Source organism: Uranotaenia lowii, chromosome 3 (genome assembly GCF_029784155.1).
Source record: "Uranotaenia lowii strain MFRU-FL chromosome 3, ASM2978415v1, whole genome shotgun sequence".
Taxonomy (NCBI): Eukaryota; Metazoa; Arthropoda; class Insecta; order Diptera; family Culicidae; genus Uranotaenia; species Uranotaenia lowii.
The window spans coordinates 14,289,523-14,305,713 of NC_073693.1; the positions used below are offsets into that span (position 1 = coordinate 14,289,523).

At 36.3% G+C, this 16,191-nt stretch overlaps 1 protein-coding gene across 7 annotated transcripts in view; it reads right to left on the bottom strand.

Annotated features, from left to right (window-relative positions):
- The window catches only part of LOC129757165 (mucin-2), an 81,773-nt gene that overhangs the window by 16,077 nt on the left and 49,505 nt on the right, over window positions 1–16,191 (bottom strand). The gene's annotated exons all lie outside the window — the stretch shown is intronic.

Genomic DNA, 16,191 nt, shown 5'->3' on the forward strand with positions numbered 1-16,191 from the left:
GACGAGGTAGGGTTTTTGTATGTAAAGTTTAGAATTTCAATATAAAAGGTTCACCTCTCACTTCGAACGTTCCATGATTAATTTCGTCTGTTTCAGGTCTCACGTCTTGTTCAGGTCTCAGCACTCAGTTATCTCGTTCCTGGTCTCATGTCGCAGATCGTATGTCTCCAGTTATAAGTTCCGTAGTTGAACCTGTCTCAACTTTAAAATTTCAAAAAGGATTTTGGAATTGGCACGGATTTTTTTACACTGAATGATCATTTGTCCACGACAATCTGTGTCCGAAAAAATTGTTTTAAGTGAGATAGTTTGATCTACGATGAAATTAAACACTAGGCAGATGAACAAAGATTTGTAGTTAGAAATTCGGTATAAAAATTATCGGTTTCAGTGTTGGACCATTTCAATAATTTGAAGAATTTCTTAGTAAACATAGTTTAGGTCTGAGACTGCTTTTATACCACCTTGAAAGACTCAACAAAAAAAAAACGAAACGAAATTGAAAGGTGTTAATCATTCACGGTTTTCTTAATCTGTGTAAGACTGCTGCAGTTGCTTTTCTCTGCCGCACGCTAGGGGTGGCACGTTAACATATCTAAAGTGCGCTGGAGCGTACCATTTCCATCCGTTATCGCTAGACTTGGGTCTAAGGCTTTAATATGAGAAGGTACCTACTAACTAAGTTATGTTTTTCACTTTCAGGCTCGCGACGACGACGACGACGGACTCCGCGCAAGAATCCCTTGCGCAGAAAGGTGTGCAAACCCATCGAACGTCTCGTCGTAGGTACATCGATTTTCTCCTCTTAAACGGCATCATCTCTTCGTGGTTGCGTTTCCATAGTTAAAATTAACCAGATCATGGAAAATGAAAACGCCCCGCGATCGGCGTAACATTCGATCGACGCGAGCTGGCTGATTAAAAGCGGCGTCATTTTCCACGTGCCCGCATCGAACCGTGACGCCGCCACGCGTTGCACATAATTTTCGATTCAAAACTTGCTGCCAGTGGTGAGGTTTGCAAATTTCCCTTAAAGGGATTTCCCTTTGGCAGCCCTCATTAAAAAAAATCCTAGGACCAACATTCATGCTATCGAAAGTCTGTTTTTCGGTTTTTTTAAATGAAAAGTGTACCTTGTATAGGGTCTCTATAGGAAGCCCTACATACCAATAAGTGGTCCACTTCCTCATTGACCGGGCCAGGTCGACCAATCTCGATCGTGTTGTTGATTGCAAAAAAAAAAGTTTGGCCCTTTGAACAGTCGTCAAATCGTGGAGTGTAACCTGTGTAAGCAATCGAACATGGCAGCCTCTACTAAGCCTAAGCTAAGTCAAGATCCGGTTTTGATAGTTGGTCATGCCGTCGTGTCGCTACTCAGGAGGACAGGCACTTACCCAGACCAGACCATATACTTCAAAGAGTGGCGTGTCTCTTAAGACTTGTGAGTTGAGTCGAGCTGGAACGATCCGGAATGGCAGCCAGCCAGCCGGTGTGGGAGTGAAAGTGTTTTTGTATAACAAATCATAATAGGTAGGTTATAATGCAATCTCTGGGCTCCGGTCTCTGAACGATCCGTTGATGGGAAGTTGATGTGGTCCTGAGCTTGTGACAATTTACTGCAGGCCTTGAATTGAATTGTTGTCTGTCTGCTCTGCCTGACTCGGCCCTGCCCTGGAGTTGAGAAATCGGGATGGGGACGCGCGGCGGAGAAATGACGTTATGATGTTTCGTGTAGTAATACCGAAACCGGTATTTGTCACGATTAAGTCAGCGAAGATCAGGGTCTCTGATGGGTTGCGCGCGCAAATGGTCTCGTTATGAGTGTGTTAACACGGTTATAAAATCGTCGAAGGGTTTTATTGACTCCCCACGAGACTTTCTTTGTTCCAAATTCCAAAACAAACCATTCGATTGTTTGGCAACAATAGAAAAATAGAAGATTAACATTTTTTAATCTTATTCGTCTAAATCATTGATCATTTCGAACATTTGTATGTAAAACTTCTATCTAAGGGTGACTCATATGCCGGTGAATTAATTCTGCATCTCAGCATGAGTAATGTGACCGTGAGAATAAATTTAGACCAATCCCATGTTATATCAACCGGCGCGGTGTCTGCTTCAGGCATGGAAGAGAAGTAAAAAAAAACAATCGCTCAAAATGGCATATTTGAAGCGTATTGTAACCCATGAGTCGGTCGATGCACCACGCACATTCCGTGAACTCTTTCAGGTATCTCCTCAACTTAATCGCGATCGAAATCCCCCGAAGGTAAATAATAATTATGGGGCCGCTCCCGAGGCACCACTCCTCAAACCTTGATTATCTATGCAAGTATATTCAGATTTAATTTTAGAAAAATCATTTCAAGTCGAACTTTGCAAATTTATTTAAATCGAATTTTTCTTTTGTAACACGGGGCACGTAAAAGCCACAGAAAAGCCGAAGACAGGGATGATCTCTTAAAACTTTACAATTTTAAAAATTTTCAAAAATCGACCAATAAAAAAAACTTTAATATCTAGAGTAAAAACCCGATTCGATACAATTAACAGTGGATGGTAGCCTTTCTTACAGCGTATAAATTATATTTGGATACATATGACACAAATTAATAAACAAATGATAGACTTATAAATTCTTAATACGGATTGAAGAATTTCGAACGCAGTAAATACAAAATGCATTGATTAAATTGAGATGAGATTCAAAATTGTTTGTAGGATAAAAGTATTTTGGAATAATCATAATTTTCATTTATATAACATAACTTGCATCTTATTGGAGATTTTTAAATGACTAGATTCTGGAATATCATGTATGATCCCGTTTCTTTGACGTTATAGGCTCTCTAAATCTCAAGTGAAAGAAACGAATATATTGAAAAACTAATTGGGTATAATTTCAACTGCAACGTAGGGTACAGTCATTGATCAAATTAACTATAGATATTAAAAATATTGACCAGTTTGAAATGCCAATATTTTCATTTTAGTCAATTCTGTCAATTTTGTCAATTTTGTCTATTTTGTCAATTTGGCCGAATTTTTCAATTTTGCCAATTTTTTTTATTTTTTTCAATTTTGTCAATTGTCAAAATTGTCAATTTTTTCAATTTTGTCAATTTTGTCAATTTTGTCAATTTTGTCAATTTTATCAATTTTATCAATTTTGACAATTTTGTCAATATTGTAAACTAGCTGATCCCATACGAACTCCGTTTCGCTTTCAATTTAGAATATGTCATGAACAGTATGAATGAATGTCAATTTACAGGCATTTTCCAGATGCCATTCCGAATATTTTTTAAAGAAATAATTACAAAAATGTTGAACACGTTTTTTGTACGTTCACTTTTTTTTTGTCGTATGCTACTAAATTGGAAATCAGGAATCAATTGACCGTGCCAACACATCACAGTTTATGAGTTTTTTCGTTTCGATGCGCTACATACTCACGTATTTATTGCAAAGCAAATTTGACAGTTTGTCGTTTAAAACAAATATTGAAATCAGAAATAAATTGACCGTCCCAATCCCAATAAACCATGTATAAATTACGACTCGATCGTTGCAGATCAGTGGCCTCTTTTCCGAATTTTGATGTCTAAGTTCGATTGCCCTTTCTTCAAAACTTCCGTGCGCAAATTTTCAAACCAATCCATTGCATAATTACGTAAATAAACCCGTGAATAGTTAATATGGTCCTCTTTGGCCGACCCCTGACCCAAAATTGCATAATTGAAATCAATGTCCTTACGTCCTCGGTGGTCGAGTGGCTAGCGTGGTAAGACGGTAATCGCTGGTCCACTGATGACATGGGTTCGATTCCCATCTCGGTACTGGGTGTTAAATGTTAATCTTATGTTGTCCACGTCATTTATTCAGTCTGTAAAGCCTAAATCGGCTAAGACGGTGTATGTCTTTTTAATAACTTCTATGTGCAAATTTTCATCTCCATCCGATGTATAATAACGTCAATATCATAAAAAAAACTGAAAAGGTTATATGGATGACCCCTTTTATCGGTCCCTTTCACAAAATTTGATAACTGAAATCGTTTGTACATCATTCAAAATTCTCGTGTACCAATTTTCATCTGAATCCGATGTATAATCACGTCAATATCGCAAAAATAGCGAACAGTTAATATGGACGACCCCTTTGACTTGCCCCTAATACAAAATTTGATACCGGCAATCGTTTGCGTGTCCCTAAAAATGTCCGAGCGCAAATTTTCTTCTCAATCCAATGAATAATAACGTCAATATCACAAAAATATAGAAAAGTTTATATGGACGACCCCTTTTGCCGACCCTTTAAAACTGAATTCGATACCTAGAATCGATTGCTTATCATTCAAAACTCTCGTGTACCAATTTTCATCTCAATCCGATGTATAATAACGGCAGTATAACAAAAATAGCGAACAGTGCATACGGACGCCCCCTTTGGCTGGCCCCTTACACAAAATTTGATACCGGCAATCGATTGCCCGTCTCTAAAACCATCCGTGCACAAATTTTTATCTCAATCCGATGTACACTTACATCAATATCACAAAAGTATTGAAAAGTTAATATGGACGACCCCTTTTGCCGACCCCTGACCCAAAATTCAATACGATCGATTCAATACAATATCGATTTCTCATCTCTCAAAACCCTCATGTGCAAATTTTCATCACGATCCGACAAAAAATGACGTGAAAAACGCGAAAACAATATTTGTCTTGTATGGACGACCCCCTTCAGGAGGGGTTATCCAAAAATCTCAAATCAAAAACATTTTTCATCATTCCTGGTCCTAATGAGCATCCATGCAAAATTTCAAACCTCTAGCTCTTAAGACGGCTGAGTCTATAGAGGACAAACAAACAAACAAACAAACAAACAAACAAACAAACAAACAAACAAACAAACAAACAAACAAACAAACCCACAGAAATTGCTTTTTATATATATAGATTTTGACAATTTTGTCAATTTTGTCAATTTTGTCAATTTTGTCAATTTTGTCAATTTTGTCAATTTTGTCAATATTGTCAATTTTGTCAATATTGTCAATTTGGTCAATTTTGTCAATTTTGTCAATTTGGTCAATTTTGTCAATTTTGTCAACTTTGTCAATTTTGTCAATTTTGTCAATTTTGTCAATTTTTGTCAATTTTGTCAATTTTGTCAATTTTGTCAATTTTGTCAATTTTGTCAATTTTGTCAATTTTGTCAATTTTGTCAATTTTGTCAATTTTGTCAATTTTGTCAATTTTGTCAATTTTGTCAATTTTGTCAATTTTGTCAATTTTGTCAATTTTGTCAATTTTGTCAATTTTGTCAATTTTGTCAATTTTGTCAATTTTGTCAATTTTGTCAATTTTGTCAATTTTGTCAATTTTGTCAATTTTGTCAATTTTGTCAATTTTGTCAATTTTGTCAATTTTGTCAATTTTGTCAATTTTGTCAATTTTGTCAATTTTGTCAATTTTGTCAATTTTGTCAATTTTGTCAATTTTGTCAATTTTGTCAATTTTGTCAATTTTGTCAATTTTGTCAATTTTGTCAATTTTGACAATTTTGACAATTTAGACAATTTAGACAATTTCGCCAATTTTGACAATTTTTGACAATTTTGATAATCTTGACAATTTCGACAATTTTGACAATTTTGACAATTTTGAAAATTTTGACAATTTTGACAATTTTGACAACTTTGACAATTTTGACTATTTTGACAATTTTGACAATTTTGACAATTTTGACAATTTTGACAATTTTGACAATTTTGACAATTTTGACAACTTTGACAATTTTGACTATTTTGACAATTTTGACAATTTTGACAACTTTGACAATTTTGACAATTTTGACAATTTTGACAATTTTGATAATTTTGATAATTTTGATCATTTTGACAATTTTGATAATTTTGACCATTTTGACCATTTTGACAATTTCGAAAATTTCGTCAATTTTGACAAGTCAATTTTAACAATTTTGACGATTTTGAAAAATTTTGACAATTTTGTCAAATTTGCCATTTTGTCAACCTGTTTTTTTTTTACTTTTGCCAATAAAGTAAATTTTGTCATTTTTTTTTACAAATTTGGACAATTTCATAAGTTTCATAAATTTTTTCAGTAAAATTCAGCAATTTCCCAATGTGTGTTCTTTTAAATATTATCAATATGTTTTGTCATTTTTGTATTTTTTTTCACTTTGTCATTTCAGTGATTTTTGTCAGTTTGTCAATTTTGTAATTTTTTCCGATTTTTGTTATTTATCGTTTTCGTCATTTTTTATATGTTTGTCATTTATGTTATTTTTGTCAATTGAGTCATTTTTGTCATTTTTGTTAATTTTGTCAATTTTGTTGATTTTGATATTTTTCTCAGTTTCATCAATTTTGTCAATATGTTTTGTCATTTTTTTTTGTAAATTTTGTTCATTTTGTCAATTTTGTATATTAAATTTTTGCATTTTTGTCATTTTTCCCAATTTTGTCAATTTTGTATATTCAATTTGTCAACATAGCCAAAATGGTCAATTTGGACAGTTTTTTCTGTTTTATCAATATTGTCAATATGCAATATGCATTGTCAATTTTGTCAATTTTATCAACTTTGTCATATTTGTCGATGTTGTCAATTTGGTAAATTTTGTCAACTTTATCAATATTCTAATTTTTGTCGAGCGACTTAATGCTTTGGTCAATTTCGTCAATTTAGACAATATTGTCATTTTCGTTAATTTCGTCGATTTTGAAAATTCAGTCTACTTCGTGAATTTTGCCAATCTTGTGAATTTTGTTAATTTTATCAATTTTGGCCATTTTATTAATTTGGTCAATAATTTTAATATTACAAATCTGACAATTTTGTCATTTTTTTAATTTTTTTTTTCCATTTTGACCATTTTCAAACTTTTTCTTTTTGTCAATTTAGTCAATTTCGTCAAATTTGTCAATTTTGTCATTTTTGTAATTTTTCGTACATTTCGTACTTTTAAAATTATTTTTAAGAAACAATGAAAAAATTGTTAAATGAAGGATCAAATCACAAGGCAAAAAAAATCACATTTTTTCGAAGTGGAAAAAGTTTAAGAGTTGATATCGACTGATTCGGGTGGGCTGAAGTCTTATATGCTTATAATTCCATTATATCAGCTCTCGATTCTTAGATTAAAGGCTAACATTTGAAAATGTGTAAAATTAATTTAGAAAATTAACTCTTTTTTTTAACAAATTGCCTAGATGTTGAAAATAAAGGTTTTGAACTCTCGATGACTGAGAATAATTTTAACTTTTAAGAAAAAGTGACATAAGTTTTATTTTAAATTTTTCCAGTTCTTCCAAACACCAAAAAGTAACTTAGACAGTTTTGACAGCGAAACGTTTTGAAGTCTTCAGCAAAGTTGTTGAATTAATTAAAATCTTTAATATTAAAAACTTGAAAACGCTCTTAGTGATGTCAGAAATAGTTATATTCTTTTCAATTAAATTTTCTTAAAATGACATTACATGTTTTTCTTCATTAAATAAAGGATAGAAAAAATAATGAATATCCGTTTTCATACACCTAACCTCTGGGTAGTGGTCATATCACCATTTGTCTTACAACTCCAATTCTCTACCTCCCCTTGGTGCTAGCTGGGGTGCGAGCAACCTTGGCGGAGATCGGGTACTCAACCCCGGTGGATACTTTGGTCATGCAGACTATGTTAGGGGGCTCCGTACGCGTCTGATCTCCATGTCAGAGGCGGCTTGCGAAGTGCAACAACGTCCTGGTGGTGTTCGGGACCCAAAACAGTAACATCACGACGGTCTTCCTGCGCGATTGTGGAGTTAGCTGCGGGCCTTACGAGCCCGTGACTGAGAAAAATTAACCAGCAACAAACAATGAACAAGAAATTTCGGACGAGCAAAGACCCATGGGACGAAAAAGGACTTGCGATTGGAAACTTGGAACAAGGAACTGCCGAGCTCTAAATTTCATGGGTAGTACCAACGTGCTCTTCAGCGAATTGAATAGCCGCAAATTCGACATCGTAGCGCTGCAGGAGGTATGCTGGAAGAACTTCAGGTACGAACGTTCCAAGATGGTCAGCCATCTACCAGCGGCAACACACACGAGCTTGGAACAGCTTTCATAGTGATGGGGAAGATGGTGGTGGTGGTCGATCGACCCACGAATGTGCTGGTTGAGAATCATGGGCCGATTCTTCAACATCAGCATCATCAACGTGCTCAGCCCTCATCTTGAAAGTATGACGGTGACGACAAAGACGAATTCTACGCGCAGCTGGAGCGTGAATACGACCGCTTCCCAAAACATAATATAAAGATTGTCACGGGGCAATTTAACGCTCAGGTGGACCAGAAGGAAGAATACAATTGTCGAAGCAGCGCTGCCGACAGAGGGAGAGCTTGACGAAGCCCCTCTCGAGGACTGTTGGGATACCATCAAGACAGCCATCAATAGCGTTGCGGAGAACGTCATCGGGAATGTGGAGCGAACTCGACGAAATGTCTGGTTGACGATTAATTATGGAGGATGATGGACGAGAAGTCAGCCGCGCGGGCGGCGGTAGTGCAAAAAGGCACACATAGAAACGTGGAAAATCCCCAACAGAGAATAGGCAGCAAGTCCGGATTTTCTAGTAGAAAAAGTAGTGCCTGCAGGAGTAGGAGCGCGAGGAGCATGAGCAGCAGCATCGTTTCCGGTAAACTCGAAAGTTCTATCAGAAACTCAACGCATCTCCTAAGGCTTCGTGCCGCAAGCCGAAATGTGCCGGGATAAGGACGGAGGCATCCTGACGGACAATCGTGAGATGATCAAAAGGTGGAAGCAGCACTTCGATGAACACCTGGCCGGCGCACATGCAGGAGATCGAGACGGTGGAGGAAGGTACATCGCCGGCGTAGCCAACGACGTAGGGAAGCCACTCCCAACGATGAGTGAAGTTAAGGAAGCCATTCGCCAGCTGAATAGAAACAAGTCGGCTGGGAAGGATGGCATCGCAGCTGAACTCATCAAAATGGGCCCGGACAAGTTGGCCGATTGCCTACACCGGCTGATAGTCCGGATCTGGGACATAGAACAGCTACCGGAGGAGTGGAAGGAGGGTATAGTATGCCCCATCTACAAGAAGGGCAACAAATGGACTGTGAGAATTACCGAGCCATCACTGTCCTCAATGCCGCCTACAAAGTGTTGTCCCGAATCCTACTCCGCCACCTATAAAACACAAGCAAACAGAGTCGTGGGAAGTCATCAGGCCTGCTTCATGGAGAGACGGTCTTCGACGGACCAGATCTTCACATTACGGCAAATCCTCCAAAAATGCTGTGAACACCAAGAGTCCCTACGCACCATATATTCATCGAATTCAAAGCCGCGTACGACGACGAGTTTAGAATTTAAAACTTTAACTCCACATCCAGTAATCAAAATTCCGCATTCATAGCTCTAAGATTCTCTAGCTTTGTGGATGGTCCAATAGCTCGTTGAAATCCGTTTGTTACCAATATCGATTTTACAATAAATTCTGGTATGAGCTAATCGATCTCCCATGGCGCCGCTACAAATGATGGGAATCCTCCGATATTGCCGCAAACGGTGCTACCGTGTTAAAAAACGCTTCTGCTAGCACTAACTTAGTAGGTATTGCGTCTTCGATTGGATTGCATTTTTTTCTGACTGTTCGGCGCGCCGTTTGTTCCAGCTTCCCAGCCCAGTCGTTGCTTCTCCTCAGCACCACCTTACCTCCTCGATGAGGAAACCGAAACGAAAGTAAAAGTTGCATTGTTTTGAAGAAATAATATTTTTTTCCTCTATGCTGCCCCCTCCGGGTATTATGTTTCGGTTTAGTAACCCTAACAGTTACAGCGGCAGTGCTGGAAGAACAAACAACGAAACAAGTGCAAAAGAAGCTCAATTATTGCTCGGCTGAATGATGCAGGAAGGCAAACGATTGAGGCGGCAGTGGCCGTCAGCACCTTCTTTTGCTTCAGACAGATCCATCCGAATTCGGCGTGTGGGAGTTCGAATCAACGCGTGGCGCGGCTTAGCGTTCAGGGGGGTTCAGGTTATTAAACACTTAGCTTCTTTACCTCCGGCCGATGAAGCCGGATGAAGCAATAAGCGTGAGAAGGCGGCTGGGTAATACAATATTTGAATCTGGCTTCTTTTTTTTATCTGTTTCTCTCTGTATCTCGTTCAATTGCATATCGGAAAAGACGCCGCAAGCAGCTGATTTGGCGAATAAATTGTTGCAGCTCAATTCCATTCATTCATTGGTGCTGGAAGCAGGGGATGCAATCTAGATTTTGTTTTCTGCAATTTGAGATAGAATAGAATAGTTGATAAAACCCAGATTTTTTTTTAATTTTTTTATTTTGGTGAATTCAGTTTTTTTAAATTTTGAATTTGAAGTTGTGCATATTCGAACTTTGTTAAATAAACTGAGAAAACTTAATTTATTTATGACTCAAGGGCAGACCTAATTTTCATTATTTTTATTGTTGTTGTTTTATTTAAACAACATTAAAAAACATAAAACATATTTTAATTTTTTTTTATTATGCTGGTCTAGTAAACGCGGGAAACATTAAAAATTATTGCTTAAGAAAAAAGTATTCAGATTTTATGAAGCAGAATTAGAACTGGCAGTCGAGAATCTAAGTAGTATGGTTACATTTTATAAAACTTTGTTATAAGTCAAGCTATGTTTTTTATTATTGCAAACATTTAAATTCTTAATTGAATCTTCTACAAGAGGATTTTAACAGATGACACAATTTTATTAAAAACATAATAACACACTGCGACGGTACTCGGCAAGCCTCGCTGGATAAATCTACGACTTGTGCATAACATTTCGTTCCATTATGTTACTTACTTAGTTTTGTCTCGTTTTAACTTATTTTGTCTTGGCTAAAACTAAATAAATCAAGTTTATGCATAACAAAACAAGATAAAACAAGACAGATTCAGATTAAATATAATGAAACAAGACAAAAAGATAAAACAAGATAAACCAAGTTATAAGGTTTATCTAGTTTTATCTTGTTTTGTTATGCATAAATTTGATTTATTTGGTCTTAGTCTGAGTTATCTTTTTTCAAATAATATTTTTCGAGTTTTATCTTGTTCAAGTTAGTTCCATTTAGTGTTATCTGGTTTTGTCTTGTTTTATTTTTTTTCTCAATTGGTCTTGTTTTATCTCTTTTTATTTTGACTAGTCTTGATTTTCTTTTTCAATATAGTTTGTCATTTTAATTAGATACGTGTAGCTGTTTCGTCTTAAGTGTGTAGTCAATCCTACCAATAGAGTGAAAATCTATATATATATAAAGTAATTTCCGTTTGTTCGTTTGTATGTTTGTCTTCAATAGGCTTAGCCGCCTTAAGAACTAGAGAGCTGAAATTTGCCATGGGTGCTCATTAGAACCAGGAATGATGAAAAATGTTTTTAGATTTTCAGATGACCTCTTTTGAAGGGCGTCGTCCATACAACAACGGTTTTATTCCCACGAACCAAAAGTCATGGCACCTATTTTGCGAACCGATTTTCTTTTCCGTTCGTTTCGTTGGCGGGATTATTTTCACCATCACCATGGGTCGGGTATTAGAAACAACGACCATCCAGAGCTCACATGTACTGGATAGCAAAGCTTGCTGAGCATTAAAAATTTGGAAGTAAGAATTTAGGCGAGTGTTTTTGTACCTTCTACTGTTCAAAGCACGTGCTACCGGTACGAGATATTTGAATACAATTATAAGCCTTCATTTTGATTGAAAAATACAACTAGCCTGTTAGGAATATATTGACTAGAATAGTAGTGGCGTTCAAAGTGCTCTTTACCGCCGCTGGGGGGCTTTGAGGGTCAACCATTTTTATATTTTTGGAATTCCTCATAGGGAAAGGGAATTTTTTTAGATTCACAGTTATAAGCTCAAGGCTGCGATTTCAATGCTTCAATTGGGATTTTAATAAGGGATTAGAAAATTGATTAGATAATAAAATATGAGGTTTTGAGTTTTATACAATTCGATTTCACTGACCAATTTTAACTTTTGAGTTATCATTGATGACCAATGTGTATATCTTAAAACTATAAATTTTTCGATAATACGAAAACGATGAACAGTGAATATTCTCAATAAAAAAACTTTAAAAAGACTATCAAAACTAACATGGCTAAAATTGGGCCAAATTTCTTATAATGATGAATATAAAACTTCCAAAATTTCGAAAAATCAAACGATTCATTTTTGATTAATATTTTATGTGAACCCGAGCAAGACCGGGTAAAGTCAGCTAGTAATATAATATAATATAATTTTAAGAGTGTAAGCTGTCAAACATAAAACACATTTTTTTTTCTTTTTTTTTTTTATTTCTTAGCGGCCCACCACACTCCCCCACACCAAAAAGCTCGATTTGAGCCCTCTGGTAATGGACGCTAACTGTTCTCAGCATGTCTGGCAGCAAAACAAGAAAAAAGATTTAATATATACTTGAAAACGCGAGCAAAGTTTTAATAATGCTGAGAACTTTCAAAATGATTATTTAATGCGAGGAAATGTAATTAAGGAATATAACAATATTTGTTAAAATGAATCTCAGTGGAAGAATATTCCTTTTAAGAGATCCATTATTTATCTAATGAAAAAAAAAACTAAGATTTAAAAGAATTATTAATATAAAAAGTAACTAAGAATACAACTAAAACTACATAATTTAAATTAAATTTATCGCTAAGAAAATTAAAAAAATTAAAGAAAGGACTGAAATAAGTGGTTGGTTGATCATCGGTTTAGGTTATCTTTGAAGTACTGCATAAGTTTGGTCTTAAAAATATTTCTGTTGGAACTGTTTTTAATTTCTTCAGGAAGGCTGTTGAATTTGGTTGGACTAATGAAGGAAATTCGACGTTGGCCAAAGCTTGTTGAACTTGTACTGCGCATCAAATGGTGGGATTGACGAGTATTGTGATATCGCAAACCCGCATTGAATCTTAAGTTTTGATTATTGTTTGAAGAGTTTAAATTATCAAAAACATAGGTTATAGTTTGAAGATCACAAAGTATTGAGAGAGGTAATATATTATGAGAGCGGTTAGAATAAATTAAATTGGTTGGATAGAGAAAGGGAAAATTGAATATGGTTTTCAGACAACGGTTTTGAAGGGTTTGTGGACGAGAAACAAGGGATAACGACGCTCTGCCCCATACAGCTATTAAATAATATAAACGGGAGTGTACAAAAGCAAAATAAAATTTAAGTAAAATATGACGAGAACAAAAGCTTTCACCCTCCATAAGACTCCGCTCAGGGATGAAATTTTTTTATGTAGTTGATCAATGTGACAGAGCCATGACAGAGTTTCGTCTAGAATTATTCCAAGATATTTGAAGTTGGTAACCCTCTCTATAGTTGTATTGGATAGATTGAGATCGCAATTAAGTTCGATTTTTTTCCTTGGAGAGTGAAAAATCATGTACTTCGTTTTAGCAAGATTGAGGGTCAGGAGGTTAGCTGAAAAATATTTGTGAAGAAGTTTTAAATCTTCTTCCATGTTGGTTATAACAGCATTTGGGCAGTTTTCAGGATAAAATAAGGCTGTATCATCAGCAAATAGACGAGGTACACCACGCAGTGGTAATTTGCTGAGATCATTGATGTATAGTAAGAACAGTAAGGGTCCTATATTGCTGCCTTGTGGGACACCAACTTCCAAGCTCTCTAGAGAGCTCTTTGCCTCACCTAAGATGACAAATTGTTTCCTGTTAGCCAAGTAGCTGCGTATAAGATTGTTGGCTAGGCCTCTTATGCCATAACACTCCAATTTTTTCAGTAATATACCATGATTAAGAGTGTCGAAGGCCTTCTTAAGGTCTAGAAAGAGTCCACCCACGATTTTTTTGGCATCTATTTTTTCAATCACAGAATCTAGCAATTCGCAGATGGCTGTAAGCGTACTTGTTCCAGATTTAAACCCATATTGAAGATTGTAGAAAACATTATTTTCGTTTAGAAAGCTGTTCATTCTGGTTATTAAGAGCTTTTCGAAAACCTTACTAAAAATGCTTAAAGATGATATGGGACGGTAGTTATTAACATCGAGAGCATCTCCAGATTTAAATATTGGAATAACTCTAGCTGCCTTGAGACATTCAGGGTAGGTTCCTGTCTCTAAAATCTTGTTGAAGCATTCCGAGAGAATTTTTGCGAAATGTATACTATGATGTTTAAGCACCTGTGATGAAATATTGTCGGGGCCACTGCTTTTTTTGTTATTCAACGATTCAATGACTAAGGTGACCTCACCCACTGACGCGGGCCTCAAAAACAAAGAGTTAGAAATCCGGTCAATATACCTGTAGGTGTCAAAACTTGAGTCAACGGTTATGTTATTTGCGAGAGATTTTCCGATACTGGTGAAATAATTGTTATAGGTCTTACATACTTCATGTTGGTTTTCTAGAATGAAGTTACCCGCTCTTAGGTTAATTTCAGTTTTGTTTTGTGAACTTCCGAGTATTAAATTTACATTTTTCCATAATTTTGAACCTGGCGAACCATGGAAAAACATAATCCGGGATCAAAACAAGAGCGTACAACGATTCAATTTAAGATAGCCGTGGGCATATAGTCTTAGTCACAGGCCATTTCATACCGAACTGCGAAGTGCAGTTTAAGTAGCAACAGGAAGAAGATGAAGAAGAAGAAGATAGTCGTAAGTTTCGTGCCATCATTCCGCATCGGCTGATAAAGTGAGCAAATACCAATCGGTTAGCACGGATCGGATAAACATCCATTCTTCCCCAACTCCCCAACAGTTGCGATAACATCCAGCCCCGACGGATTGAAGGCTAAACCGAGCAAAGCTGAAGGTAAAACCTGCTTATCAATATCAACGGCCCCAATTGGGTGAGTGGAGAATTTCCAGAAATTCTTGAGAAACAGCGAACCAATGTTTGATTTTCTATAGGGTCGTTGTTTGGGACCTGGAATTACTTTTTTTGTGAGAAGATCAGCCGTCGCATGGCCGAGCCGGAACAGATCCAGCCGGAAGCAGACGTCAGAGGTGCTCGGGGTCATTGTCATGCACCCGTGGGGCGTGGAGTAGTGCAGCCAGCCAGGGTTGCCAGAATACCAGTTGTCCCTTTGATACCTGAAGAAACCGAGCTGTGATATGATTGTTGTGTGTTTTGGCTGTCAGATGTAAAAGGTAGGAAAAAGGGCCCGTGAGAAACGATGTAAGCTAGCTTAGGTTTTAAAAATGTCACGTGAGTAAAAATGTAAAATTGCCACAAGATTTGGGGTTTGCGTGTTTGTGTTTTGGGTAAAAGTTAGCCATCCCAGCCTACATTTTTTTAGCTACACACATAAAAAAAAATGTAACCTTATTCTACAAGTAATTTTACATTTTTACACCGCCGCTGGAAAATTTTGAAAAAGAGTATAGCATGTTTGCCTCTTCGAATGAAAATTACATGTCAATGCATGCTTATTGCAGCAACAGCGTCAGTTTGTCAGATTTGTTTTGTTTTCATTCCTGTTCGTTCAAGGTTCCTTTCTGCGTTGGCAAAAGTTTTTAGTTTTTCTTTCAATTTAACCGTGATTGCTTATAAAAGGTAAATCAATATGGAAAATAACTATGATTGACTTAACATTTTCACCCTGTTGCTGTAGTTTGATGCTAAATCCCCAAAACATCATCCCTAAAAGGCCAAAACATCAACTGTGCGACAGCCTATTTTCTGCTGTCTTATTGCACCAGCCGTCCTTTCCGTCGCCGGGGGAATCGTCGAAAATTAACCAATATTTGGAAGATGAAGATCGGTGTAAGTGTTGTTATTCATTAGACTGAGTCGATTTGGGGTCATTTTGGAATTTCTCAAACCCTGGGGTCTTGAAAGCTTCGTCTTGGTCCAAAACTCATCCATGATTTTTAGCAGAATTTTTAAGTAACGTTTACATGAGTTAATTTGATCTTTTAGGTTTGTATGGGAAAATTTAATATTTTGTACTAAAAAATCTACATCATTTTTGTTTCGTCTGTGGAACTGAGCCAGCTGATGGTTTTTGTGCCAATTTATAAAATTCCTAAAGGAAATTTTCCGCTGAACAACTTTGTCGAAGACCATAACTTCGTTTCTTATTAGGATAAAAAGTTATAAGCTGC